We start from the raw sequence: 27,097 nt of genomic DNA, 5'->3' as shown, positions 1-27,097 counted from the left end.
AGAGAGGGAACACAAGTAGGGGGAGTGGGAGAGGGAGAAGCAGGCTTCCCGCGGAGCAAGAAGCCCGATTCGGGGCTCGATCCCAGGACCCTGGGATCATGACCTGAGCCGAAGGCAGACGCTTAACGACTGAGCCACCCAGGCACCCCTATAATCACTTTTTTCTTTTTATTTTTTTAAGATTTTATTTATTTATTTGAGAAAGAGAGAGAGCACGAGTTAGGGGAGCGGCAGAGGGAGAGGGAGAAACAGACTTCCCGCTGAGCAAGGACTCCCCCTGACCTACCCCCCCACAACGTGGGGCTGGATCCCAGGACCCTGAGATCATGACCTGAGCTGAAGGCAGATGCTTAACCGACTGAGCCACCCAGGAGCCCCTATTGTTTCTTTTTTAAAGTTCAGTGCGGAAGAATTCCCTTAGTAACATAGACAGAAGGTTTAGTAACTGGCATGGCTTTTGATTTTCAATCAGAAGAAAATTTTCTGAATATGGGGAATACAATCAGGAAAGGGTAGCTGAAGGCATTTGAGCCAGTTCTGCTTCCCATTCAGCTGGGACAATCCCCATTTGTCTCTGAAAGCAGCAGGCTGGTATAGACAGTGAATGTAATGAAGATTATTGGTTATCTTCCCCGGCTTGTCCTCTTTTCTCACATACTAACTGAAGCTCCATTTTTCACTTGGGCACATGGCCATCCCAAATCAAGATGATATCATCCATTATTCTTAGGTAGGTATGGAGTTGTGATTAATTTCAGAACAGTGAGATACAGTAAAAGTGACTTGAGAAGCTTTCCAGTTTTTCCCGTAAAGGAAAGAGTTATTGCTGTGTTTTCTATTTCTCTCCCACTGGCTGGGATGGCCGGAGCTGGAGCAGCCATTTTGGGCCATGGACTTGAAGCCTCACAGTACAAACAGCAGAGCAACAAGGTCGAAGGAGCCCAGTTCCTGATGATTATGGAGCCACCATGCCAGTCATGGACTATATATCCTGACTCTTACATGAGCAAGAAATGACATTTCATCTTATTTAGTCACCACTGTTTTGACAGTCTCTGGTACAGCATTAGAACCAATCTTCCCAACCAAACGTTCAGTCAATCAGACTCAATTGAAAACAAGGAAATGTATTAACTGAAGGTCCTCAAAGTTAAAGATCTAGGAGAATTCATTCCAAGGAATTTCAGAATATCATCTATATTCTTAAGGAAGGTTACTGTTGATAGAGAGTGACATCCCATTACTTAGTCCCAGAGATCTGATAAAAAAAAAAAAATAAGTTTCCTTAAATCTTTTGTTTTCCATTATTGAATTTCTCTAGAACCCCAAGTTCAGACATGAGGATGGTCAAGCAGGTCTACTGTGGGCAAGCCTGTGGCTTCTCCAGGGGATCCAATGAACTCTGGAAAGATTCAGACCTGACTCAGGATATCCAGGACTTTTACTAATATATTATGGTGGATGTGATGTGAACTATCGTAATTGCTACCATTTATTGAGACCATACTATGTACAAACGTTGTGCTAAATGTTTTTATGGAATACCTCATTTAACCCCAAAACATCCTTGGGAATGGGCTTGTTTTTTTACTGAAAAAAACTGAGGCTCAGATAAGTGAAATCACTGACTCAGGGTCGTACTGAAGGAGTCTGCCTCCAAAGCTGTGTTCCTAAAAAGTTCTAGAAGCCACCTGGGCCCAGAGGCAGCCCTTACCTAGCATAGAATCCAAAGGCCTGGCCAAGTAGGACAAGGAAATCAGCTTCTGCCCAAACTCAAATCCCAGCCTCAAATTGCCCCTTGGGATTTGGCTGGGAAGGAGAAACAAACAGTAATTTGTCCCATTTTTGTTGAAATGTAATTGAACCGGCTCATTGTTTTTTTTTTACATCCAAGTCCCCCTAGGAGCCAACAAATTACTAGTTCACAATTGAAAGCAGTACTAATGCAAGGACTGAGGAGTTTGTATGATAATAAGATGGGATGGTAGCTGGTAGGAAGGACTTAAAGGGCAGTCTTGCAATCTTAATTGTCAATAATGATAATGAGTTCATATAAGGACATCGCCTTGCTCAGAATTCAGCATTTGTTTTCTCTTCTGAATCACTCAATTACCGATTTTACTTCCTGGTATTTTACCATTTCCTTAAAAAAAAAAAAAGACTATAATTTCAGTAAATTAAATATTTTCTTTAAAATATTAATTATTTTGGGGCGCCTGGGTGGCTCAGTCATTGGGCGTCTGCCTTCGGCTCAGGTCATGATCCCAGAGTCCTGGGGTCGAGCCCCGTGTTGGGCTCTCTGCTCAGCGGAAAGCCTGCTTCTCCCTCTCCCACTCCCCCTGCTTGTGTTCCCTCTCTTGCTGTCTCTCTCTCTGTCAAATAAATAAATAAAATCTTTTAAAAATTTTTAAAAAAATAAAATATTAATTATTTTGTATGTAGAATTGCTGATTTTTGCTATTGTTATTCAGCATCCTTATGCTCCAGATAAGAAATGGGAAAATGCATGTATAGCTGTAGTTCTCTTGACCAAAGGTAACTATTAGTATTAAGGCTCGGAAGTCTTCCCATCCCTCCTCTGCAGTGCTCCTGCTGTGAATTTTGGAGTATCTTTAAAACTAAAGCATAGTCCAGCATCCCTCCCAGGTAAAACCAAATACACTTATTACAACATTATCAGTTCAAACGTCACCTTTGGGGCTTGGGAAGTCCATGGCTATATGTTCTCCTTGTTGATAAGGTCAAAGCAGCTACTTTTGTGCCATTTTACTCCATCCACCCCTTTCCCACATAGCCCAATTCTACAAAACATGAATAAAAGAGAAAAACTCATTATGGTTGTTCTCCATCGTTTTGACTTCAATTAAAATAGTAGGATTGTCTAGTCACCCAGGATCAAAGAACAGTGAATAGTGTTAAGCACAGAAAGGAATGAAGCCAAATTTTAAAGAGACAACAAAAACTGGTCATCACCAATTAAAATGCTACGGTCCAGAATGGCTCCACCAAGGGATAGATACACCTTGTTCTCTAATTCAATTACGGAAGCAAATTCATCAATTCCATAAACATTTAGTAAATCCCTCTTCCTCTGTGCTAGGCATCAGAGATTAAAATACAAACAAGCAAAAGTAATACATAAAAGAAAGTCTTGACTTCCCACACTCAGAGATCTCAGTCTCGCAGGGGAAAGTAAGGAGCAGTCAATGATCCAGCCCCACCCCACCCCGGATAAACGCCATGAAGGAAGTACAGTGCTGTGGGAACGCAGATATGGGACAAGACATTCCATCCACCCTGAGATTGGTTGATCAGGAAAGATTTTGCAGAAGAGAAGCACTTGTTTTTGTTTTTTTTTTAAGATTTTATTTATTTATTTGTCAGAGAGAGAGAGCACAAGCAGGGGGAGTGGCAGGCAGAGGGAGAGGGAGAAGCAGGCTCCCCACTGAGCAGGGAGCCCAATGCAGGACTCGAACTCAGGACCCTGGAACCATGACTTGAACCAAAGGCAGACGCTTAACCAGCTGAGCCACGCAGGTGTGCCGAAGAGAAGCACTTGTATGTGATGGGCACTGAGGCGGTTTGTAGTAGTTTGCTGGGAGGCTAAGGTAGGGAAGGGGAGGGAGGGCCTTCCAGGCAGGAGGACCTGTATGAACTGAGGCTCGGGTGCAGGACAGGGCTGGCCTTATGTGTGCCTCTGCCCAGGGCAATACTGGTAGGAAATACAGATATATGACACTGATTACCACTTAGCTCTGGAATTAGAGGTAAATCAATTTCATCTTCATCATGCTCTGTCTTTTCCAAACTATATAAATAGACTGCTACATTTTTTAATAAGGAAAAGCCACTTTTTAAAAAGTGCATGGCATTTGGGGGAACATGGATAGAAAGTGAAGAGGTCAAGATGCGGAGGAGGAGCAGTAAGCCTGAAAAGGATGCTTGGGCAGGATGGCCTCAGACTCCCCGTGAGTTAAGGAGATTGACCTATATCTGAGAGCCGTGGTTCTAAACCCTGGCTGAGGAGCTTGGAAATCACCCCTGTCCAGGCCACACCCAGAGCAACGCACAGAAATTCTCTGGGGGTGGGACTCGGGCCCCAGTAAACTGGGGGAGATACAGCCAGACGCAGACAGTCTAGACTGAGTGTGCCAGTGGGGGTGGGGGGGGAGATCCTGGAGGCTGGGAGAGGAGCTGGGAGAGGGGGAGCCCCGAGGACACAGTGCCTACTGACATTTTAGGGTTGGCGGGGGACTATGGCAGAAGAAGGAGAGGGGAAAGAGCATTGCCTGAGAGCCTGGAGCATTTGGAGGAAGGAGGAAGCAAACTTGCAATGAGAACAAGGTGCAGAAGGGAGACAGGAATGGGGAGGTTGATGATGGTGGGTTTAACTTATTTTAAAATATCTTTCCCATGAAACCCTTGGCTTCTTATGCAATAGGTGGTGATTTTTTGTTTGTTTGGGCCACAAACTGTTATGTGCATGACTATTGAATTATTGATTTTTATTTATTTTTTTAAAATATATATTTTTAAAGATTTTATTTATTTATTTGACAGAGACAACAGTGAGAGAAGGAACACAAGCAGGGGGAGTGGGAGAGGGAGAAGCAGGCTTCCCGCTGATCAGAGAGCCGGATGCGGGGCTCGATCCCAGGACCCTGGGATCATGACCTGAGCCGAAGGCAGATGCTTAACGACTGAGCCACTCAGGCACCCCTGTGTTGGATCATTCTTTTTCGGTGTGGAGGACCATCCTGTGAATTCTAAGGATGCTGGACAGCATCCCCAGCCTCTACCCACTAGCTGCCAGTAACATCCTGCCTCCTCACCATCCCCAGGCGTGACAATCAAAAATGTCTGTAGTCTCACTAGTCTAGAGTCTGATTCTAGACCAATTCTTCTCAAATTCTGTGTGTGTGTGCACGCGCGCGTGCGCCCACATGTGAATTCCCTGGGAATCTTGTTAAAATGCAGGTTCGGATTCTGTGGGACTGGGATATAGAGCCTGACATTTTGCATTTGTAACCAGTTTTAGTGTTCCTGCTGCTCTAGGAGCAACGCTTTTGAGAAACCAGGCTTTGCACCCTGCAAGGAGCACGTGCTAAAGTAAGTGCTGATTTCAATGGGAAATGGCAGCTTCCCATTAATGCATTTGAGAATGGGCTGGGACCTCTGCGTATTTACAGGATCTCTTTGTACTGTTTTATAGAATTCATGAATATGGGGATGCACAAATACATCGAATGCCATGACCCTGTAGCCTGCTACCTCTGTTACTTGATGTGGCAGTACTATTCACCCGGAAAGCTTTTCCTTTAATTGCCACATTGTTATTCCTTTCTTTTTTTTTTTTTTTTAAGATTTTATTTATTTATTTGACAGAGACAGAGACAGCGAGAGCAGGAACACAAGCAGGGGGAGTGGGAGAGGGAGAAGCAGGCTTCCCGCTGAGCAGGGAGCCCGAGGTTGGACTTGATCCCAGGAGCCTGGGATCATGACCTGAGCCGAAGACAGATGCTTAACGACTGAGCCACCCAGGCGCCCTGTTATTCCTTCATTGCAAGAAGTGCAATTGTAATTTGATCTTCATTGGAAGCCAATGTTTCCATTCGATCATGTAATACTCTTATGCTGATCACTCTTTATTATCCAGGCAAAGTTCCTTTTTGGATCATGGGTAAAATGTCCCTTTAAATAGCCTAGGAGTCTATCTTAGAGCTGATGTATCTGCAAATTGTCCACCCAGATGAGCCTCACATGATGGAACAGATGTGATTCGGAAGAGTTGAACTGGAAAATAGATTTCTCAAAATTAAATCATATTTTCCCCAATGTACATAACTGGAAGTATATTTCCCTTGAAATTATACCCTTAGAAGACAATGTCCCAGAGAGTGTCACTGCTAAGAATCTGTTCCCCATTCCTCCAGTCCACAGATACCTACGTAGGGGCCAGACAATTGCAGGAGCTGGTGGGAATGGTTCAGCAGATTCCTGGAAGAAAAACAGCGATGTGATGATGACATGGGGGTGGAGCAGGCGGCCAGGCAGGCCTCTCTCTCGGGAAGTGCTGCATGGCAGGGGAGGGTCACACGAGAGGGAGAGGGAGACGGCCCTGCAGAGATCCGGAGGGAGGCAAAGGCAGGAGATGTAAGAACAGTGAACTGGGAATTCAGGAAGAGTCAAGTGCAAAGCCAAGAGGCAGAAGAAGTCAAGGGGCCTTATGCATAGGGACCGTCAACAATCCCCAGGTGATTCTAACGTACACGGTAGCTGGAGGGCCCTGAACCGATTACAGGTGAAGTTCCATCCCACCCACCACCACCTGCAGATGTAAGACCGATCCGTGGTGATGTTAAGTGACCGCAACCAGCCCCGACTCCCTGGGCCTCTGTGTCTCCGGCTGCTGAATGTGGGCAGTTGACCTGGATTTCTCTCTCCCCTTTCGTGTTATTATTATTCTATGACATGGTTAGATTGTTTGCTTACTTAACCACAGGGCTGAAATCCCATCTTGGGCCAGCCTGTCTTTTTCCCAGCTGGAGGGGGTAATGTGATATTCCCTGTAGGGTTTCTTTCTATTTCTTCGCCTCTCCAGAGCAAACGTACTTTTCCATCCCTTTCAGCTCTTGCATGAAAAGGGGACCACAGTCATTACAGGCATTTTCTTTGTACGTGGAAGCAAACAATGCGAGAGCTCTCAGCTCACTACTCAGGTAAACTTGGGACAAATTTAGAAACCTCAAACTTGGCCTGTCATTTGACAAAACCGAGTGAGAATAGGTCTGTTTTGTTCCTTGACTATTTCGTCCCCGTCCTTTTTAAAAATTCCGTAAGATATAATCCGAAAAGACAGGTAGTGTTTTCAAAGGCCAAGCTTCCTCAAGGGCTTAAGTCTGTTAATGACCGAGGCCGCTAATTTCCCTGCTAAAGCAGATTAGCCGCGTTAAGTGTGTGGTATTAGGGTCCCCTCTAACACCCGGGCCTGCTGAGAAGCTGTCGGCCCTTCTTCCACAAATCCTCCTTAAACTCCCAGTAATAGCAACTTAATCTACGAAGAAAGCAACAAAGAAGAGATCTAAGTACAGCCTAGACTGCTGAGCTGTCCTTTAGAAACAGAATGTGAGCTGCGGGGGTAATTGAAATTCTCCCGTAGCCACATTAAACAGGTACGAAGAAAGAGATGGAATTAATTTTAATTAATATTTTATTTTACCTCATATGGCCATAATATCATTTCAACACATGACCGATAGAACAACTTCATTAGTGAAATGTTATCTTTTTCTTAGCAAGTTTTCAAAATCCCATGTGTATTCTACAGCCCATCTCAAGTCAAACTAGATCGGTTTTAAGTGTCAGCGGGGCCCTGGCGGATCCTATGTGTTATAGCAGGGGCAAGGGGGAAGGACAGGTTGCAGGCGAGAGCCCGATAAACATTTTTTTTTATTTTTAGGTAGGCTCCACACCCAACCTGGGGCTTGAACTCACAACCCTGAGATCAAGAGGCGCAAGCTCTTCTGACAGAGCCAGCCATCCCCACCCCGTACATATTTCTTTAAATAAATATGAGACATAGGATCCTATCCAGAAAAACATGGTGGCAAAGTTATTTATTTGTTACAGAGGTGGTGTGGTGAGCTGGAATGAAAAAAAAAAAAAAAGGCATTGGGGTCAAATGGATCCAGGTTCAAATTCTGCCTGTTGAAGTTAAAGTCATGGTTTTAGGCTAGCTGTTTACCTTTCTGGCCCTCGATTTCCTCAACTGTAAAAGGGGGAAAATTCCTCCTTATCTGACTCCTATCAGAAGCCATGAAAACATCCAGCAGAGCACCTTTCACAAATGTGTCACTGAAATGTGGACAACCAGCCTCCATGAAGAGTACGTCCCTCGGGGTCTTGTATCCAGGAAAGGTTTGTTGAGTTCCCTATAAAGTTGGGGCATGAACAGAAGCAGCAGCTGCTGATTCTTACTAATAGAAAAGTCGGGAGCCTTCAACATATATGTGGAAATAAACCTAAACTCTGTTCATCTCCACGTGCTTTCCTGTTACTTCCCTGCCTTTCACACAGGAACTATTATTTGGAGCAAGTTGCCACATCCATTGTTACCATGGCTCCAAGATTTAGTGAAAACTTGAATTTTTCTTTAAATTTTTACTTCAATTTTGCTTTTCCATGATTTGTCTTTACTAAGCCAGAAGGCTGTCATTTTCTTTTTTTTTTTTTAAAGATTTTATTTATTTATTTGACACAGAAAGACAGCTAGAAAGGGAACACAAGCAGGGGGAGTGGGAGAGGGAGAAGCAGGCTCCCTGCTGAGCAGGGAGCCCGATGCGGGGCTCGATCCCAGGACCCTGGGATCATGACCTGAGCCGAAGGCAGACGCTTAACGACTGAGCCACCCAGGTGCCCCAAGGCTGTCATTTTCTTATCTCTTAGGTTTGATGAAAACCAACCTTCCTCCACTCTCCATTCACAAAAAGTCCCCTGATCCTTCTGGGTGCCAGTCCGCTGAGCCCTGTGGTTCTTTCCTCCTGCCTTCCTACAAGGAATGCAGGCAGAGAGTGGAAAAACATGAAGAAAGAGATCAAAGAATCAGTGTTAGTGAATCACCATATTACTACTTTTAAAATCTGTATGATGTTAAAATGTTTTTAAGTTTCGAAAAGATAAAAAATATCTAATTTAAAAACAGTACTGGGGGGCGCCTGGGTGGCTCAGTCATTAAGTGTCTGCCTTCGGCTCGGGTCATGATCCCGGGGTCCTGGGATCGAGCCCCGTGTCAGGCTCCCTGCTCAGAGGGAAGCCTGCTTCTCCCTCTCCCACTCCCCCTGCTTGTGTTCCCTCTCTTGCTGTGTTTCTGTCAAACGAATAAATAAAATCTTTAAAAAAACAAAACAAAAAAAAAACAGTACTGGGCGCCTGGGTGGCTCAGTTGGTTAAGCAGCTGACTTCGGCTCAGGTCATGATCCCGGGGTCCTGGGATCGAGCCCCACATCGGGCTCCCTGTTCAGCGGGGAGTCTGCTTCTCCCTCTCCCTCTGCCACTCCCCCTACTTGTGCTCTCTCTCTCTCTCTGTCAAATAAATAAAATCTTTTGAAAAGTAGGGCGCCTGGGTGGCTCAGTCGTTAGGCGTCTGCCTTCGGCTCAGGTCATGATCCCGGGGTCCTGGGATCAAGTCCCACATCGGGCTCCCTGCTCGACGGGAGGCCTGCTTCTCCCTCTCCCACTCCCCCTGCTTGTGTTCCTGCTCTCGCTATCTCTCTCTCTGTCAAATAAATAAATAAAATCTTTAAAAAAAAAAAATCTTTTGAAAAGTAAAAATAAAAAATAAAAACAGTTCTAACAGTGGGGGCATTGGTAGTCTTTTTCTTTCTCTTTCTCTTCTCTTTTTCTCTTTTTCTTTTTCCTTCTCTTTCTCTTTCTCTTTCTCTTCTCTTTCTCTTTCTCTTCCTCTCCCTCTTTCTCCTTTTTTTGAAGTAAAACAACTCAAGCTTTGTCAGACCCTCACACCTCCCTGGGCAGAGCCCATGCATCCAAATTGGCTCACCACCACCTGGTGGCAGCTTCTGGGATTGCAGGCAAAGAGCTTTGGTAAATAACAGCTTGGGTACAATCAATTTAAATCTGATTTATTTCCTTGAAGAAAAAGGCCGCTGAAATGAAAGATGAAAATAAAGACTTTTGTTATGGAATGATATTTTGTGTGGTTACAGGAATTTTTCTATCTTTTAAAAAAAATATTTTATTTATTTATTTATTTGACAGAGAGAGACACAGCGAGAGAGGGAACACAGGCAGGGGGAGTGGGAGAGGGAGAAGCAGGCTTCCCGCTGAGCAGGGAGCCCGATGTGGGACTCGATCCCAGCACCCCGGGATCATGACCTGAGCCGACGGCAGACGCTTAACGACTGAGCCACCCAGGTGCCCCTCTATCTTTTTAATAGCTCCAGTTTCCTAATTTGTAAAATGATACCACACAGGAAGGTGAATGAATTGAATGATTGCAGCATCATGAAAAATAATCCAATATTGATGAAGATTAATTTTGAGGGCCATGAGGAGATGGAACTGAAGTGAAATGAAATTTTTTTTTTTTTTTTAATTTATTTATTTGACAGAGAGAGAGATAGCGAGAGAGGGAACACAAGCCGGGGGAGTGAGAGAGGGAGAAGCAGGCTTCCCGCGGAGCAGGGAGCCCGATGCGGGCCTCGATCCCAGGACCCCGGGATCATGACCTGAGCCGAAGGCAGACGCTTAACGACTGAGCCACCCAGGCGCCCGTGAAATGAAATATTTTATAGATCCAGAGCAAATGCCATAGTAGCACTCCCACTGAGAACATTGAAAAAGCTTTTCTTTTATTATGGGACTTAGATGTATACTGGGAACTTGCCGGGAGGGGATTTGGTCTGCAGGTTTCCAAGGATTGGTAGTGGGGTCAGTCAACAACTCCTTACCAGTTGTCTTTATGTCACTATCTGGGAATACCTGGCCTATATAATACCTAAAATACATTTGAAGCAAAACTTTTCTTTGCTTTATGAGAAGACAAAGAAGTTCAAAATATGCATCTAATCTTATTTCTGCATATATATATATGCAGAAAAAATATATATATATATATATTTTTTTAAGTAAGCTCTACCCCCAAACTGGGGCTCAAACTCATGACCCTGAAATCAAGAGTCACATGCTCTACCAACTGAGACAGCCAAGCACTCCTATTTCTGCTTATATTTTTAAAAGAGTAATCATTTTTAAGGTAAATAAAGAACACTTGTTTACTCAAATTTTACTGTTGCATTGCATGTTTTATTTTTCATTCTTTGTGATTTTTAGAAACCATACAAATAAGATAGATTAAAACTTATCAACCAATAGTTGATAAACTGGGCATGGCTTCTTCACTTGACTTTAACGTTTTTCATCTCACCAGATCTCAATATCTTATTCTTTCTACATAATCTAACCACCCCATTTTGGATTTGAAAAGAGAAGAATAACTGAAGTTCTGTTGTTGTTTTTTTTTAAGATTTACTTATTTATTTTAGAGAGGGGGAAGGGGCAGCGGGGAGAGGGAGAGAGAATCTCAAGCAGACTCCCCACTGAGCATGGAGCCCAATGCAGGGGCTCGATCTCACGGCCCTGGGATCATGACCTGAGCTGAAACCAAGAGTCAGATGCTTAACAGACCATGCCCCCCAGGTGCCCCTGGAGTTCTGTTTCTTATAAATAGTGGAATCTATAAAGTCTATACTTAGCCATGGTCTTACCTCTTTAATTTCAGAGGCTTTTGAGGGGGAAAGAATTGGGGCATAGGGTTTTCCTGGCATAGATTGGGTCCCCGTTTACAGAGGTGAAACTAGACCTAAATGAATTTGTCTTCCACAATTTTTTATTGGCAAAATAGCAGTTTTAAAAAGAAATAAATTAGGGTACTGAACTATACACTTAAAAATAGTAAAAATGGAAAATTTTATATATATTTTACCACAATAAAAAAAATTTAAAGGCACGCGATATTAAGGACAGGAACTTTAAAACATTTAACAAGTCGCTAGAAGCCATAAGCTATCCAAACATATCAAATTTCATTTCCTTTAATGCAATTGTACTTATAACATCTTAGAGGGGTTCCTTTTCTCTCTTTCTTCAGGAAAAGATGTTCTAATAATCTAGTAAACCAAATCAAAAAGACTGTCACATTACTAGATTCATGGGAGACAAGTACTTTGTAAACATGCTGACTGGTTAGTATTTCCATCTATTTGTCATGCCTTGAGAATTCACTTTTAAAATGTCAAGTGGTTATTAATCATCCTGTCAACTACTGATCAAGGGGAATGAAGCTTGTTTTGATGTGTGTGCCTAAAAGCAGGTCCACTGATAGAGCAACAGCTTATTTTAATGTCCAAAATCCATGGGCATGAGATTGACTGATTTATCACATTGCCTGGAGAAAATGAAAGTCCTGTTTCAGGAAATACCCAGCCTGACCTAATTTCCCTGTGGAGCTGGGAGAGTCTGCTTGGTATAATGCACTAGTGTTGTGCTTGGGAAATTCAAGGGCCAGGAAAATTCCCCAGAGGTGCAAAAAGAGAATGGGCTGCAGGACTCAAGGAGCCCAACTCCAACCCACTGAATGGCTCCGACTAACATCACTAAGATGCTCTTAGTGATCCAGAAAGAAAGGACCAGTGTTGACGATCAAACGAGACCCCGGGAGACCTTTTGTCTCAGTCATTCAGATAACCACCTGACTGTCTGAATAATAGTGAGTATTGGGGCACCTGGGTGGCTCCATCAGTTAAGTGTTTGCCTCTTGATTTCAACTCGGGTGGTGATCTCAGGGTCAAGGGATCGAGCCCCGTGTCCGGCTCTGCGCTCCGTGCAGAGTCTGCTTGAGATTCTCTCTCCCTCTCCCTCTGCCGCTCCCCCTCAAATAAATAAATAAATTCTAAAAAAATAGTTACTATTATTCGCCATTGTTAAACAATTCTCTAGCGGTCCTCAGCCTGCACATTCAGATTTACATGGCTCTAAGCTGACTTGCACCTCACAGAGTCTGTTATGGTTCCCTTCCAGAACTTTCGTCTTGTTTTGTGCAATGCCCAGTTGCAAAGAGGAATTTACAATCTGTCTCAGGAGGCATCAGAATCATACTCAGTACATATTTGACGCATATCTAGCCCTTTCCATTTTTGTTCAGAAAGACCTGCTGATTTTGCCCGTGAGTGAGGCCGTTCTCCTTGGTCAGGTCAATGAATAAATTCAGCTTTGTTTCAAACTGTTATATGGTGATCTTCGTTTCTTTCTTTCCTCACCATACAATATCAAGATACCTAATGTGAAATCAAAGACCAGCTATTGTCAACGTTTTGGGGGCACTTATACTAGTTGTTGAAAACTCACATACCTTCAGGGGCCAGGCCAGTTAACAGAGACAAGACGCAGCCGCAATACCAAGAGGATGGAGGGAGCTCTGCAAAGTGCTAAGTGGGTATCTCTTCTAACGAGGAAGCTGATTTTCAGTTCCAAGAATTACAGATCCCTGCTAACGTGGCTGTGTTAGTCTACTGTTGAACCATCGTATGATTCTTCCAGAAAAGCTGTGAAACTCTATGTTAATGTCAACATCCTCAACGTTTAAAAGAGCTAAATAAGACATAGCCACAGGCCAAGTACGGTGTGCGGCCTGGCAGCGTGCGACTTCAGGCTTAGGACATTTTAGACACTGTGCGGGGCAGTTATGATAACAGAAGATCTTTCCGCCTACAAAGGAAACCGAAATGCAGGTGTTAAGGAATAAGGTAAAATGCTGTCATAAAGGACTGAAGTGAACAAGAGGCACAGAGGAATTAGGAACCCTCGTAAGATCTAACTCTGTTTCATCTTGCCTTCGCAACGGGTGTCAGGCTGCTGATTAGAAACTTGAAGGTGTGCAGGCTGGGCTCAGGTGGACATTAGTACAGGAATAAAGCGTCCCGGTGACGTAAGCCGACAGTCCCTTCCTGTTTCCCACCAGCACATTCATCTTGCTGGCCTCCCGTTCCCCATGAGCAAAGTCGACTTTGCTGAAGCTATAACACAGTGCTCCTCGACCAGGGATGATTTTGCTTTCCAGGGGGACATGTGGTGATGCCCAGAGACATTTTTGGTTGTCACAACAGATGGAACGGGGAAGATGCTGCTGACGTCTGGTGGTCAGCGGCCAGGGATGCTGCTCAGCCTGCCACAGCGCACAGGACAGCCCCCTCAGCAAACAAGTATGTGGCCTAAAATGTCAACAGTGCTGAGGGTGAGAAACTTTGGCCTAGATTTTGCAATCATATACCTTACAGCAAATATTAACTATGTCGTTTCCATCTGCCCTTTGATGTACCATGGCTGACAATTGTCTTTCTCTTTCTCCTTCCTCTAGCAATGCCCCACCTCGCCTGGTCTTCTCTTTCTATTACACGGAGAAATTCTGCTTTCCTCTTGTTTCTACTCTCAAACTGACACACACAAAACCATTCATAACTCAGCTGCACCACTGGCCTCCTGTTAACAGAATTCAGGCGCCGTAAGAGGCAGTTGACTAATGTTATTACAGCTATTTAGTAGTGTTCTTGGGATCCCACCCTCCCAGCCCAAGGTGCTTATCAAAATCTTTCTTTCCAATAAACAAAGTGCTTTCCCAGGAGGAATTCTGATGAATACGATTTTCTTCGACTTCTCACTGGTTGTTCCAACGGACTGTTGTAAACCTCGAAGTCATATTTAACACAAAATCTAGCCCATCGTTGTGTGTGGACCTTTTGTTAAAAAGCTGTTATGAATTTCTGATTTTATTATTTTAAAATGTAGGAATTTCAATACATAAAACTTATTGTAAGGATTAAAACAACATCACCTCACGCAACTACCCATCAGATTAAAGTGAACAAATGTGCTAGTTTGTCCTGTGTTTCTAAACAATGCCGAGTCTTGTGAAGGTGCCCCAGTTTTTCTCATTGCTCTTTGTCAGTTTTTGACTAAGTGGAGGTTAGGAGGATGTGGGCAAGAAAGGGACTCTGTGTGTGTGTGTGTGTGTGTGTGTGTGTGTGTGTGTGTTAGTTTTCTGACTGACGAAAGGAGGTAAGACCCGTTACCTCCATGGCTGACAAGACTGAGAACATTGGGCATATAGTTTATATAATATTAAAACAAAGCATTCACAAGTTAGGATTCAAGCAGAGTCCAGAAATTCATCCTGATCTAGGTTTAGAGGACTGGCCTGAAGGGTTACAACCGTCAGCCGACAGCTCACCCCAGCTCTTTCACCGACGGTCCTTACATCCCTCCTGTTCCTGTTGTGCCTTCCACTCCGTGAGTCTGTGATATGAACGTACAGATTTGTCCCTCCTCACCTGGGAGGATGGAAACCAACGGGATTTCCTGTGCCTGTGTTAAACAATACTGGGATGGGCCATATTGTCCCCATGGCAAAAACTCCAGTAAATAAACACTTGCTTCTGGAAGATAAGACTATGAGTGAACTAGAAGAGCTTACTCATCAAGACCAACGGCTTTTTTAGGAAGACCGGCTTCAAGACCCTCACTTCATTGTGCCCACCAATCCAAAGTTACCAATGCCAACCAGTGACTCAGCTTCCAAGACCTGCCTTAAGGTCGCCAAGACCAGGCATATCCACTGACTTTACCTTTCCAGGGCTCTGTTAAAACCTTTAAAGATACAGTAATCCATCTTTCTGTAATAGGCTTAGTAAAATGGCTTTGATTGGTCAACAGGTCTCTCTGGTGGTCTTTTGAAAAGCCAACAAGGACATGTACTTCTTCTTTTTTTTTTTTTTAAGATTTTATTTATTTATTTGAGGGAGAGTGAGAGAGAGAGCATGAGAGTGGGGAGGGTCAGAGGGAGAAGCGGACTCCCTGCTGAGTGGGAAGCCCGATTCGGGACTCAATCCTGGGACTCGATCCTGGGACTCTGGGATCATGACCTGAGCCAAAGGCAGTCACTTAACTGACTGAGCCACCCAGGCGCCCTAAAAAGCCAACAGTGTCTTGTGCTTCTTAAGAAAAACAGGGAAGAACAATGAAGTAAATACGACTGTCTTCCAGTTGAATATGATTGGTTGTTTCAAGTTCAGAGGTAGGAATGTAAAATGATGTGGTCACCATGGAAAACAGTTTGTGGTTCCTTAAAAAGCTAAACTTAGAATTGCCAGGTGATCACAAGTCCATTCCTAGATATATATCCTAAGGGATTGAAAGAGACTCGAACAGATCTTTGTGCACCCGTGTTCAAAGCCGCACTAGTCACAAGAGCCAAAAAGTGGGAGCAACCCAAGTGTCAACTGATGGATGAATGGATAAATAAAATGTGCTATATCTGTACAATGGCATTTTATTCAGCCATGAAAAGGAATGAAGTATGGACACCTGCTACAACACGGAGAAACCTTGAAAACAACCTGCTAAGTGAAATAAGCCAGACACGGAAGGGCAGACATTGTGTGATTACACTTGTATGAGGCACCTAAAATAGGCAAATTCATAGGGACAGAAAGTAGACTGGAGGTTAGCAGAAACTGAGTGAATGGGGAGGAATGGGGAGTTCCTCTTAACGGGCACAGAGTTTCTATTTAGGGTAGTGAAAAGTTTTGGAAATATAGTGATGATGGTTGCACAACACTGTGAATGTAATTAATGCCACTGAATTGGGCACTTAAAAATGGTTAAATAACAACTTTTGTGTTGTATATATTTTACTGCAATTAAAAAGAAGCCTAGAGGGGCGCCTGGGTGGCTCAGCCGGTTAAGCCTCTGCCTTCGGCTCAGGTCATGTTCCCAGGAGTCCTGGGATCGAGCCCCACTTCTGGCTCCCTGCTCAGCAGGGAGTCTTCTTCTCCCTCTCCCTCTGCACCCCCCTCACGCACGCTCGCACACTCTCAAATAAATAAATAAAATCTTAAAAAAAAAAAAAGAAGCCTAGAGTGTCTTCTCTCTGGTCCTACTTTCCTCTACACCCCCTACCTTCATAGTCCTGCAGAACAGCCTTTAGGGAAAGGAGAACACAGATCTCCTGAACCCAAATGCTTTCAGGGGACCAGACAGGTAACATAAATAAGTGACGTCAGCCAAGTGTTTACAACAGGAAGTAGCAGGGATGGGGGTAAAGTAGAGAACGTGAGTGCCCTTTCTAGTAAGTACACCTACAACCCATCTCCTGACAATCATTGCCATGAAGAAATGTGGACCCAGTATTGCCAGGTTTTCTCATTTTTCTTTCTTCCTTTCTTTCTTTCTTTCTTTCTTTCTTTTTTATTTTTTATTTTTTTTTAAAGATTTTATTTATTTATTTGACAGAGAGAGAGATAGCGAGAGCAGGAACACAAGCAGGGGGAGTGGGAGAGGGAGAAGCAGGCTTCCCGCTGAGCAGGGAGCCCGATATGGGGCTCGATCCCAGGACCCTGGGATCATGACCTGAGCCGAAGGCAGACGCTTAACGACTGAGCCACCCAGGCGCCCCAGGTTTTCTCATTTTTCAAGAGACAGTAGGAACTGGGATTTATATGAGCAAGTTTCCATTTAAAATCCTTGGGCGGCGTACAACTGGTCAGTGGGGCAGGTTTAGATGGAGGCCGCCTGTTTTCTACTCCTGCTCTTCTGCCTACTGACCCGACCCTCAGTGGGCAGCTGGTGCCCACATTAGAGGATCATCTGAGCCAGGAAAGTGTATTTTTCTGAACAGGATGCATCAAAGTTACCAAACTGGATGACAGGAAGCTCCTTATATTTTTTTAACAGCCCTCATTCTTATTTCCTCTTAGGCTTTGCAGATGAAATGGTCAAGTAGGGTCCTGCTCCATTTCCACCATCTTTTCTGATGAGAAATCTACAACCATGTTTCACAAGTGACATGAAGGAAAGTCTGCCATGCAGCCCATAGGAGAGGCCAGTCAGGAGGAAAACTGAAAAGGGGAACACGGAGAGGGAGGTGGAGGAAGAGAAAGAAGAGAAGGGGAAAAAGGAGGGATGGAAAAAGACAAAAAGGGAAAGAACTAGAAGAATCTGGAGTAGAGTGTGAATATAGCTCCCGGATAAAGACCTTTCACATATATGGTCTCAGTTGTTACAAAGGCTTGGAAGGCAGAACTTCTCATCTTCAGTTTGCAGATGGAGAAAGAGAAGCTCCTGGAAGTTGCCTCTATGGCCCAGTACTTAGTGGGTGAACAGTAGGGGCACCAGGTGCATGCCCCACGGTACATGTATAAGAGTAAGAGAGAAAGAAAATCTGAGGCTGGAAAGGCAAAAAAGGAAGTACATGTTTGTTGGAAGCTGGGAGCCTGCCACCAACCACTGCTTTCAGAGCCTAAAGGGCAAAGGGCTATTGACCAAATTCCTGTAGTATAATGATTAGCCCCTATGAAGACTCCACCACCAGCTCAGCTTCCCTAATTATGAAGGTCTTGATGCCATTGGTTGGATCATACAGCAAAACATTGTTTCAGAGACTCTTAAGGTTAAATTACACAGTCAAAACCTCAAAGGGCGTGGGCAGTGTGCTGGGTTTCACACAGCTCTTCAGGATTCGGCCCCAGGATGGCGTGACAATCACGGTCCTCTGAAGGCACTCTCCATGACAAATGAACATCAAGAGTCGCTATTCTTCTCTTCTGCTAAGAGACATACTGGGAATGGCTCATAATATTGATGTGGGACAAAGAGTGAGTTTTCAGATTCCTTAATGTTAGAAGTCTCAGAATGAGAGGCGGAGGAAGGAAATGGAAGCACGTAAGTAAATACACTGAGTGCCTGCTCCATGGCAGGCATCTTTACAGACTTGGTGAACATTTCGGTGGCAGAGATTTTTATAAACTATCCTTGAATAAAAGAAAAGGTTTTTTTGACTCTCCCTCCCTGTGCTTTATTTTTTTTTTTTAAGATTTATTTATTTCAGAGAGAGAGAGTGGGGTGAGGGGCAGAGGGAGAGAGAATCTCAAGCTGACTCCCCGCTGAACACAGAACCCACCATGGGGCTCAATCCCATGACATGAGCGGAAACCTAGAGTGGGATGCTTAACCAACTGAGCCACCCACGCGCCCCTCACCCTGTGTTTTGTTCCTCTTTTTCAAATTGCTGTAAGGATCCCATTTCAGGGAATGTGTTGGATGCTTTATATGCCTCATCTCAACTTGGTCGGCATCTTTGCCTTACTGTTGCTGCAACCACCTGATACCTAGCCTCAGTCGCATCATGCCTTTCCTGCTTTCTGTCCCAACTTCTCTGCTCCACTTGCGCCTATGGGACTCCTGCTGGAGTCCACTTGCCAATTTTGGTGCATGAACAAAACTGAAAGTGTGAGAAAATTAACACTTTCTAGTACGGTCCTTGACCGATGGAGGATGTTGGTAATTTCCCCTTTTTCAGTTGGGCAACACGGTGACCCAGCCTGCAAGGTTCCCCAGAGGGTTCTCAGTGGGATGAGCAGCAACCAACTCAATGATGCACCCTTGCGTTAACTTTCATCTTCTTCATGCTCCTGTTCCCTGGGGCCAAATCCCAAAATAAACTATCTGCATGCAAGTTCTTGTCTCAAGCTCTGTTGGGGGCAGATTGGGCCAAAAGAGGACCAATTAAGGTACTTCTTCACAGCTGATATTAAAAGAGGGTAATTATGCCTCTTGATAACCTGAGTCACTGACCTTTTTGCAGTCACAGTCAGGTGTTTTAGATCCTTATTATGTCCCTATAAAAAGAAAAAAAAAATCACCCAAAGAGAACTGGTTCTTAAACTTGAGCACACGCCTACAGAGTCAACTTGAGGGCTTATTCACACATGCTACAGGCTCCAATTCCAGACTTGCCAATTCAGTGGATCTGGGGTGGGACCTGAGAATATTCATGAGGAGCAATTTCCCAAGTGGCCCTCGGATCTCCTTGGAGAACCACTGATCTAGAGTAGCACTATCCAGTAGAACATTCTGTGATGCTGGAAATGTTTTATATCCACGCCATCCAGTATGGTAGCCACTAGTCACACGTGTCTATTGAGCACTTGAAACATGGCCAATGAGACTAAGGGATTGAATTTGTTTATGTAATTGAATCTTCATTCAATTTTAAACTTAAATATCCACGTGGACAAGTGGCTCCGGTGTTGGACAGCACAAGAGTAGATTCTTGCTACTCCTAGATGTGCTCTTGGACCAGCATTGGCATTCTTAGTAGTACGTTAGAAATGCATATTCTCAGGACCCCCTCTCAGACCTACTGAATGGGAAACCACGTTTTAACAAGGGGTTCAGGGGACATGTATATGAACCAATTTAAGAAATAGTGGTTTGGGGCGCCTGGGTGGCTCAGATGGTTGAGTGTCTGCCTTCGGCTCAGGTCATGATCCCGGGGTCCTGGGATCGAGTCCTGCATCAGGCTCCCTGCTCCTTGGGAGCCTGCTTCTCCCTCTGCTTCTCTCTCTCTCTCTCTGTCTCTCATGAATAAATAAATAAAATCTTAAAAAAAAAAAAAAGAAATAGTGGTTTGGCAGTCAATATTTTCCCAATGCTGCACCAGATTTCCTACCCAACCGTTAGGGGTTAAGTAATGTCCCCTCCCCTCCGACTCCCCCCACCCAAAAATATCGTGAAACCCTAACTCCTGTACCTGTGAGTGTGATGTTCCATGGGGCCTTTACAGATGTACCCAAGTTAAGATGAGGTCATTAGGGTGGTCACTCATCCAATATGACTGGTGTCCTTATAAGAGGAAGGAAATCTAGACAGAGACATACAAGGAGAATAGCATGTGATGACAGGCAGAGATCAGACTGATGTCACCACAGGCTAAGGAACACTGAGGATTGCTGGTCACCAACATAAGCCAGAAGAAGCTCTCCCCTTTAGGCTTCAGAGGGAGCATGGCCCTGCCAACACCTCAATTTTGGACTTCTCACTTCCAGAACTGGGAAACAATGAAATCTGTTGTTTGAAGGCACCCAGTTTTGTGGTACTTTGTCATGGCAACCCTGGGAAACTAACACACCAACCTGGAGTCAATCCCTTAGCTCTTCTGAGCCCAAAGATTTCTATCTGTGCCAAAGTTGGGCGTTCTTCAGTTATCTACCAAACAAGATGCTTCAAGCATTGAGGAGAACATCAGTGATCTCTGGAGGAACAATCTCCAAGTGTTGTTACAATTTGACAGAGAATATGGAATTGGAATATGTCACTGTGAATTCAATGCACAAATTAAATAGCTATGAAAAGAGGATGCTAAACAGGAAACCACAACTTTCCTTGTGTTCTCAGCTTTGTTTCCTAGTTTTCTAGCATGGGCAATCATGGCAGGTGCGGGTCCAAAGAGATGGAAAATGCACAATAACCACAGCTAATAAAGAGAAATAAACTTTTCCTTTAACACTCTCTGTTCTGTGATCATCTCATTTTCCCCCCATGCTAGCTTGACCCAGCAACGCGTGTCACAAAGGCATGAATTCCGTACTGTCCTGGTCATCTCAAGTTCAGCAGACTCATCTCCCAAATGCTTCATCGCTGGCAATTGGAGGAGCGGTTGTAACAGATGGTTTGCCTGACCAATGGGCACACGAGCCCACTTGGAGAGGTGGCCTTCCTGTATGAAAGGAACTGATGTGATGAGAACAAGAAGGAACTGTTACTTACCGGGAAAAAAAAAAAAAAAAGGAAAAGGAAATGACTCAAGTCACTTCTGCATCACAATTGCAATGGGGGGGAGTTCCCTAAAAGGGAGTGGGTAGTGTTTTCCACTAGAAAATCTATCATTTGTGCCCTACTGATGAAGAAAAGAAATGCTTTCCTGGGCATGGCCTGGAGGAAGAGTATTACGTTAAGAAATAATAAAAATTTAAAAATGCCATCTAATAAAGTAATAGATAATCCTGGAAATAAACCATTTAAGAGGTTTTAGAACTCAGCAAAATGAGAGATGGAAAACATGTCTGGCGAAAAGTGGATCACTGACAACATGATACTTACTTACATTTATTTATTTATTTATTTATTTATTTAATTATTATTCTGCGCCCCTCTACCCCTATAAAATGATTTTTAAAAGATTGGGAGGATCTCTGACACTGAAGGAGCCATAGTAGTAGGTAAGAAAAGGCCTAGAATATGTATTTAATATGTAATTTGAGGGTCTGGATAGTGGAGATGCCTGCCCTTGAAACACAAATACCTTTTTTTCTTTCTTAAATAAAAGTAAAACACTCCCTCAGTTAAGTGATGGGTGGTTGGGCTGTTACTTCTCCTTTCAGCAAGTTCATAGAAGTCAGTCGAGGTGATCTGGAAGGGACAGAAATGTCAGGTAGATATTGAGTCCTTTAAGAAGTACTCCAGGGGTGGGGCACCTGGGTGACTCAGTCGTTAAGCATCTGCCTTCAGCTCAGGTCATGATCCCAGGGTCCTGGGATCGAGTCCCGTCCCTGCTCAGCGGGAACCTGCTTCTCCCTCTCCCACTCCCCCTGCTTGTGTTCCTTCTCTCGCGTTGTCTCTCTCTGTCAAATAAATAAATAAAATCTTTAAAAAAAAAAAAAAAAAAGAAGTACTCCAGGGGTTCCTGGGTGGCTCAGTCGATTAAGCATCTGCCTTTGGCCTGGATCATGATCCCGGGGTCCTGGGATCGAGTCCTGGCTCCATGTTCGGCGGGGAGCCTGCTTCTCCCGCTGCCCCTCCCCAGGTTCTCTCTCTCTCTGTCCAATAAATAAATAAAAATCTTAAGAAAGAAAAAAAAAAGAAGTGCTCCAGAAAAATATATTGGCAGAAAGTTAGTAATAGCCTAATGCTACGTGCGTCGAAGTGCCTACATCATTCACATCACTTTATCTTATCAGGTAGCCTTTTCTCATCTGGCATCATCACAAGAAGGGTGAGGACTGGACAATAAGACATTTTGAGAGAAAGAGAGACCACAATCACATAACTTTTATTACAATATATTGTTATAATTATTCCATTTTATTATTAGTTATGTGGTTAATCTCTTACTATGCCTAAGTTATAAATTAAACTGTATAAGAAAAAACAGTGTATATATAGGGTTTGGTACTATCCGTGGCTTCTGGAATCCCTGCAGGTCTTGGAACATACACCCTGAGGACGAGGGGGGCTGCCATATATTCTGTTGGTTCTGTTTCTCTGGAGAACCCTGATATATATATATACGAAATCTCTCTGGAAGGGCACACACCAGCTGGGTGGCTGAAAGTAGAGATAAAGTTTTCACTGAATATCCTTTAATATTTAAAATTTTTGAATGTTAGAAATATACCACCTACTCAAAATATTAAAAAAATATAAAATAAACATGTAAGTTTAATAAAATTTGTTATGTTCAGTTATTAGTTAATATTTTGCATTACAAGCCCATAAAGAATGTATTGCTAAAATATGCATTTCTGGAAATACAAAAAAACTAAAAAATCAAGCCAATTTTTTTTATTTTTCAATTTTTTATTTAAATTCCAGTTACTTAACATACAGTGTAATATTAGTTTCAGGAGTGCTCATTACAAGTGACCTCCTTAATGCCCATCACTTATTTAACCTGTTCCCCCACCCAACTCCCCTCCAGTAACCCTCAGTTTGTCTTCTATAGTTAAGAGTCTATTTCCCGGTTTGCCTTTTTCCGTGCCCCCCATGTTCATCTGTTTTGATTCTTAAATTCCACATATGAGTAAAGTCATGTTTCTGGTGTTTGTTTTCTCTGGCTGACTTATTTTGCTTAGCATGATATCTCTACCTCAATCTATGTCCTTGCAAATGGCAAGATCTCATTCTTTTTTATGGTTAATATTCCATTGTATATATATACCACATCTTCTTTATCCATTCATCAGTTGATGGACATTGGGCTCTTTTCATAGTTTGGCTATCGTTGATAATTCTAAATCAAGACAATTTTTAAAAAATTTTTAACTTTTTATTTTGAGATCATTTTAGATACACAGAAAAGTTACCAAAAAAAGAGAGAATTCCTATGTCCCCTTCATGCAGCCTCCACTTACACTGACATTGTACGTAAATGGAGTACTATTACCAATGCCAGAAAATTAATACTGATACAGTATCACTAACTAAAACTTTTAGCCAAAGTATTAACCTTGATGCCCCTCTAAGCATTTAGAAATTTCTTTGCTGATGGCAAAAAAAAGTCCAGAAGTAAAAAAATCAACCAGAAAGTTTCTAAAAGTTTCTCTCTTTTTTTTTTTCCCACTGTAGCATTCAAAGAAATTTCTGTAATTGTCTAGGTGGGAGAAGGGAGCATTATGGTTATCAATTATACTTTTTTGTTCCCCCACTTTGCTTAGTCGTCCAACTTCTCTGATTTCTTGTCCACTCCTTGGTACATGTGCTTCCATGATTTCAATCTTCAGTTTGTTTCCAGCAGAGCCCAGGGTAAGTGGTTCACCTTCACCATCCCTCCCCCATCTTTTTTGTTCTGTGACTTTCCAGTATGAACTCCATCCAGGCATACCACCTTCTTAGGGAAGTCTCAGGATGGATGCTTCTGCACTTACCTAGACCCGTCCTGTTCCCCAGCTCCCACACACCCTTCCAGGTCATTCTGGCCTAGCCTCTGTCTCTGATGAATAAATATGTGATAAAATGTTGGTGCTGGATTAATATGCTGCTCCAAGAAGAATCCATCTGCCATATGGAAATTCTATAGATAGCATGATACCCTGAGATAGTGCTGAGGGGGGAAGGGTGGTGATGATAAGGAAACCTGAATGTCTACAGAACTGTCACCAATAAGCTGGGTGGCCTTGGCCACATCATTCAACTGCTCTAAGTCTCATTTTCCTGTAAAACAAGGGATTGAAGCTAGATGCAGTCTTTAAAAAATATTCTTGGCATTAAAGGTAGCTTTGAAAATCGATAAAATAAATATATAGGCCATATCCTCAGAAAGGTAAACATGGTGCCTACGTATTTTTGAATATCCCAAAGGGACAATAATATGACAAAATAGGAGGTCACAGACTTTCCTCCTCATTTCACACTCTGAAGAAGACAGTGTGTTTGTTCTACTTCTCTTGGGGCCTTTGTTATACAGATCAGGCTAAAGTGTAGAAAGAAGAATTGGAAGTAACAAGAGAGGCTAGGCTGACTTACCTAAGGGTCAGGGTGCTAATGTGGAAGGTAAGTAAGAATAGATCTGGGTAGATAAAATGTATTTCACCAAAATTACAAACCTTTTTGCTTCCAAGGACATCATCAAGAAAGTGAAAAACAACCTACAGAATGGGAGAAAATATCTGCAAATCATATCTCTGACAAAGGACTTGTATCTAGAGTATATGAAGAACTCTTACAATTTAACAACAAAAAGTCAAATAACCCGATTTAAAAATGGGCAGACGACTTGACTAGAAATAGCCCTAACAAAGGTATACAAATTGCCAATGAGCTCATGAGAAGATGCTCAGTATCATTAGTCACTAAGGAAATGCAAATCAAAACCACCCTGAGATACCACTTGACACCCAGGAGGATGGCCATGATAAAAAAAAGAAAAAAAAGGTGGACAATAGCCAGCGTTGGCACAGACGTGAAGAAATCTGAAGGCCTCTAACTGATGGTGAAAATGTAAATGTGTTTCAGCAGCTATGGAAAACCATTTGGGAGGAGTTTTCTTATGCCCAGCAATTCCACTCTTAGGTATAGTCCCCAAGACAATTGAAAACACAGAAAAACCTGTTCACAGAAAAGCTTGTGCATGAATATTCATAACAACATTGTTTCTAATCGCCAAGGAGAAGAAACAACCCAAATGGCCATACTCGCATGAACAGATAAACAAAATGTGGTAAATCCATACAATGGAATATTCTTCAGCCATAAAAAGGAATGAGGGATAGACACATGCTAGAGGGCGCCTGGGTGGCTCAGTTGGTTAAGCGACTGCCTTCGGCTCAGGTCATGATCCTGGAGTCCTGGGATCGAGTCCCGCATCAGGCTCCCTGCTCAGCAGGGAGTCTGCTTCTCCCTCTCCCGCTCCTCCCTCTTGTGCTCTCTCTCTCTCTCTCACTCTCTCTCTCAAATAAATAAATAAAATCTTTAAAAAAAAAAAAAAGACACATGCTACAATACACATGAACCTTGAAGACGTCACACTGACTGAAAGAAGCCACAAAAGGCCACATACCGTATGATTCTATTTGTGTGAAATGTCCAGAAGGGGTAAATCCAGATAGAGTCAAGAGATAACTGGCTGCCAGGGGGCTGAGGAAAGGGATAATGGGGAACGACCGCTTATGGGTACCAGTTTCTTTATAGGGTGATGAGAATGTTCTGGCATTTGTGGTGATCATTGTACAACCTTGTTAGTATACAAAACCCACTGAATTGTACCCCTTAAAATAGTGAATTTTATTGTGTGAGAATTATATCTCAGTTTTTTTTTAAAGAATAGGCCGGGGTATAGAGGGGGGAGAGAAGAAATGAGGAAGACGAGGGAGGCAGTCTGGGTCAGAGACTGGAGAAGAAAGAGAAAAGGAAGTTCAAGACCCCTGCCTTGTATAAAATGTGGGACAGATGAATGGGTAAAGAGGGTTTTGGGGACGTTTGATGTGTATTTGGGATATATCCCACTCTCTTTTGTTACAATCTTCAGAAATTACAAATTTTTAAAGAATTTGGAATTGGATTTGTGGGTTTGGGGATGGGATAGTGAATGAGATTGGTTCCAAAATAATCAGCTTAGTTTTGGTTTACACATTTATTCAGTCAACAAATGTTTATTGAGCAACTGCTGAGTGCCAGGCCCCATTCTGGGGACACTGGGGGGCATTGGTGAACAAGACAGAATGAGGTGGTCTCCTCCTGGAGCTTTATAGTCTAGGGGGGTGTGTGTGTGCGCATGTGTGCCCCTCAGGCACAGACTTGATAAAAAAATTAAAATGTCTGATAATTTCAAGAATGATAGTGCTTTCAATAAAAAGAAGGTAGAGAAAAGCAATAAAGAGTGGCAGGATTTTAGGGGTTCATAGAGCCCTTAAAGCCCACGGGTTTAGACACCTCAGATTGAGAATCCCTGGCCATGATCATCTCTAGATGTTCCTTTTATCTAAAAACAAAACAAAACTATAATTCATGGAACAGGTATGAGAGATATAAAAGTGATAAGACCTCCAAATTCAATATAATGTGGAGATCTAGTTTATAGTATCAATAAAGAGTTTGCAAAATAAACAATGTTGAAGTCAAACATTGAGACAGACACAGACAGCCCCACACTTGCTGGACGCTGAAACTGGAAGGAACTTTGGTGATGACCTAATGTTGATTTCTTTTTTTTTTTTTTTTAAGATTTTATTTATTTATTTGACAGAGAGAGAGAGAGCACAAGTACGCAGAGAGGCAGGCAGAGGGAGAGGGAGAAGCAGACTCCCTGCTGAGCAGGGAGCCCAATGCTGGACTTGATCCCAGAACCCTGGGATCATGACCTGAGCTGAAGGCAGCTGCTTAACCAACTGAGCCACCCAGGCGCCCCCTAATGTTGATTTCAATCCCTTCATTGTATGGCAGAGGAAACTGATAAGCAGAGGCTCAAGTAACTTGG

At 43.2% G+C, this 27,097-nt stretch overlaps 1 protein-coding gene across 10 annotated transcripts in view; it reads right to left on the bottom strand.

The window, feature by feature from the left end:
- MOGAT1 (monoacylglycerol O-acyltransferase 1) overlaps window positions 1-27,097 on the bottom strand; it is a 101,096-nt gene that overhangs the window by 19,615 nt on the left and 54,384 nt on the right. Inside the window, exons 7-9 of one of the 10 annotated variants that reach the window (XR_013447383.1) lie at window positions 20,159-20,269; window positions 19,201-19,244; window positions 8,464-8,548 (exon numbers count right to left, since the gene is read on the bottom strand). The exons of 7 other annotated variants lie outside the window; for them this stretch is intronic. The gene's annotated coding sequence lies outside the window, so the exon portion shown is untranslated. Of the gene's footprint in view, window positions 1-8,463; window positions 8,549-19,200; window positions 19,245-20,158; window positions 20,270-21,563; window positions 21,817-27,097 lie in introns of those variants that run through there. 2 more of the 10 variants (XR_013447384.1, XM_078071363.1) reach the window with 2 other exon arrangements.

The sequence above is a fragment of the Halichoerus grypus genome, chromosome 4, assembly GCF_964656455.1.
Source record: "Halichoerus grypus chromosome 4, mHalGry1.hap1.1, whole genome shotgun sequence".
NCBI lineage: Eukaryota > Metazoa > Chordata > Mammalia > Carnivora > Phocidae > Halichoerus > Halichoerus grypus.
The sequence above is the reverse complement of the archived record's forward strand: the minus strand, read 5'-3'. Positions and strand labels throughout refer to the sequence as shown.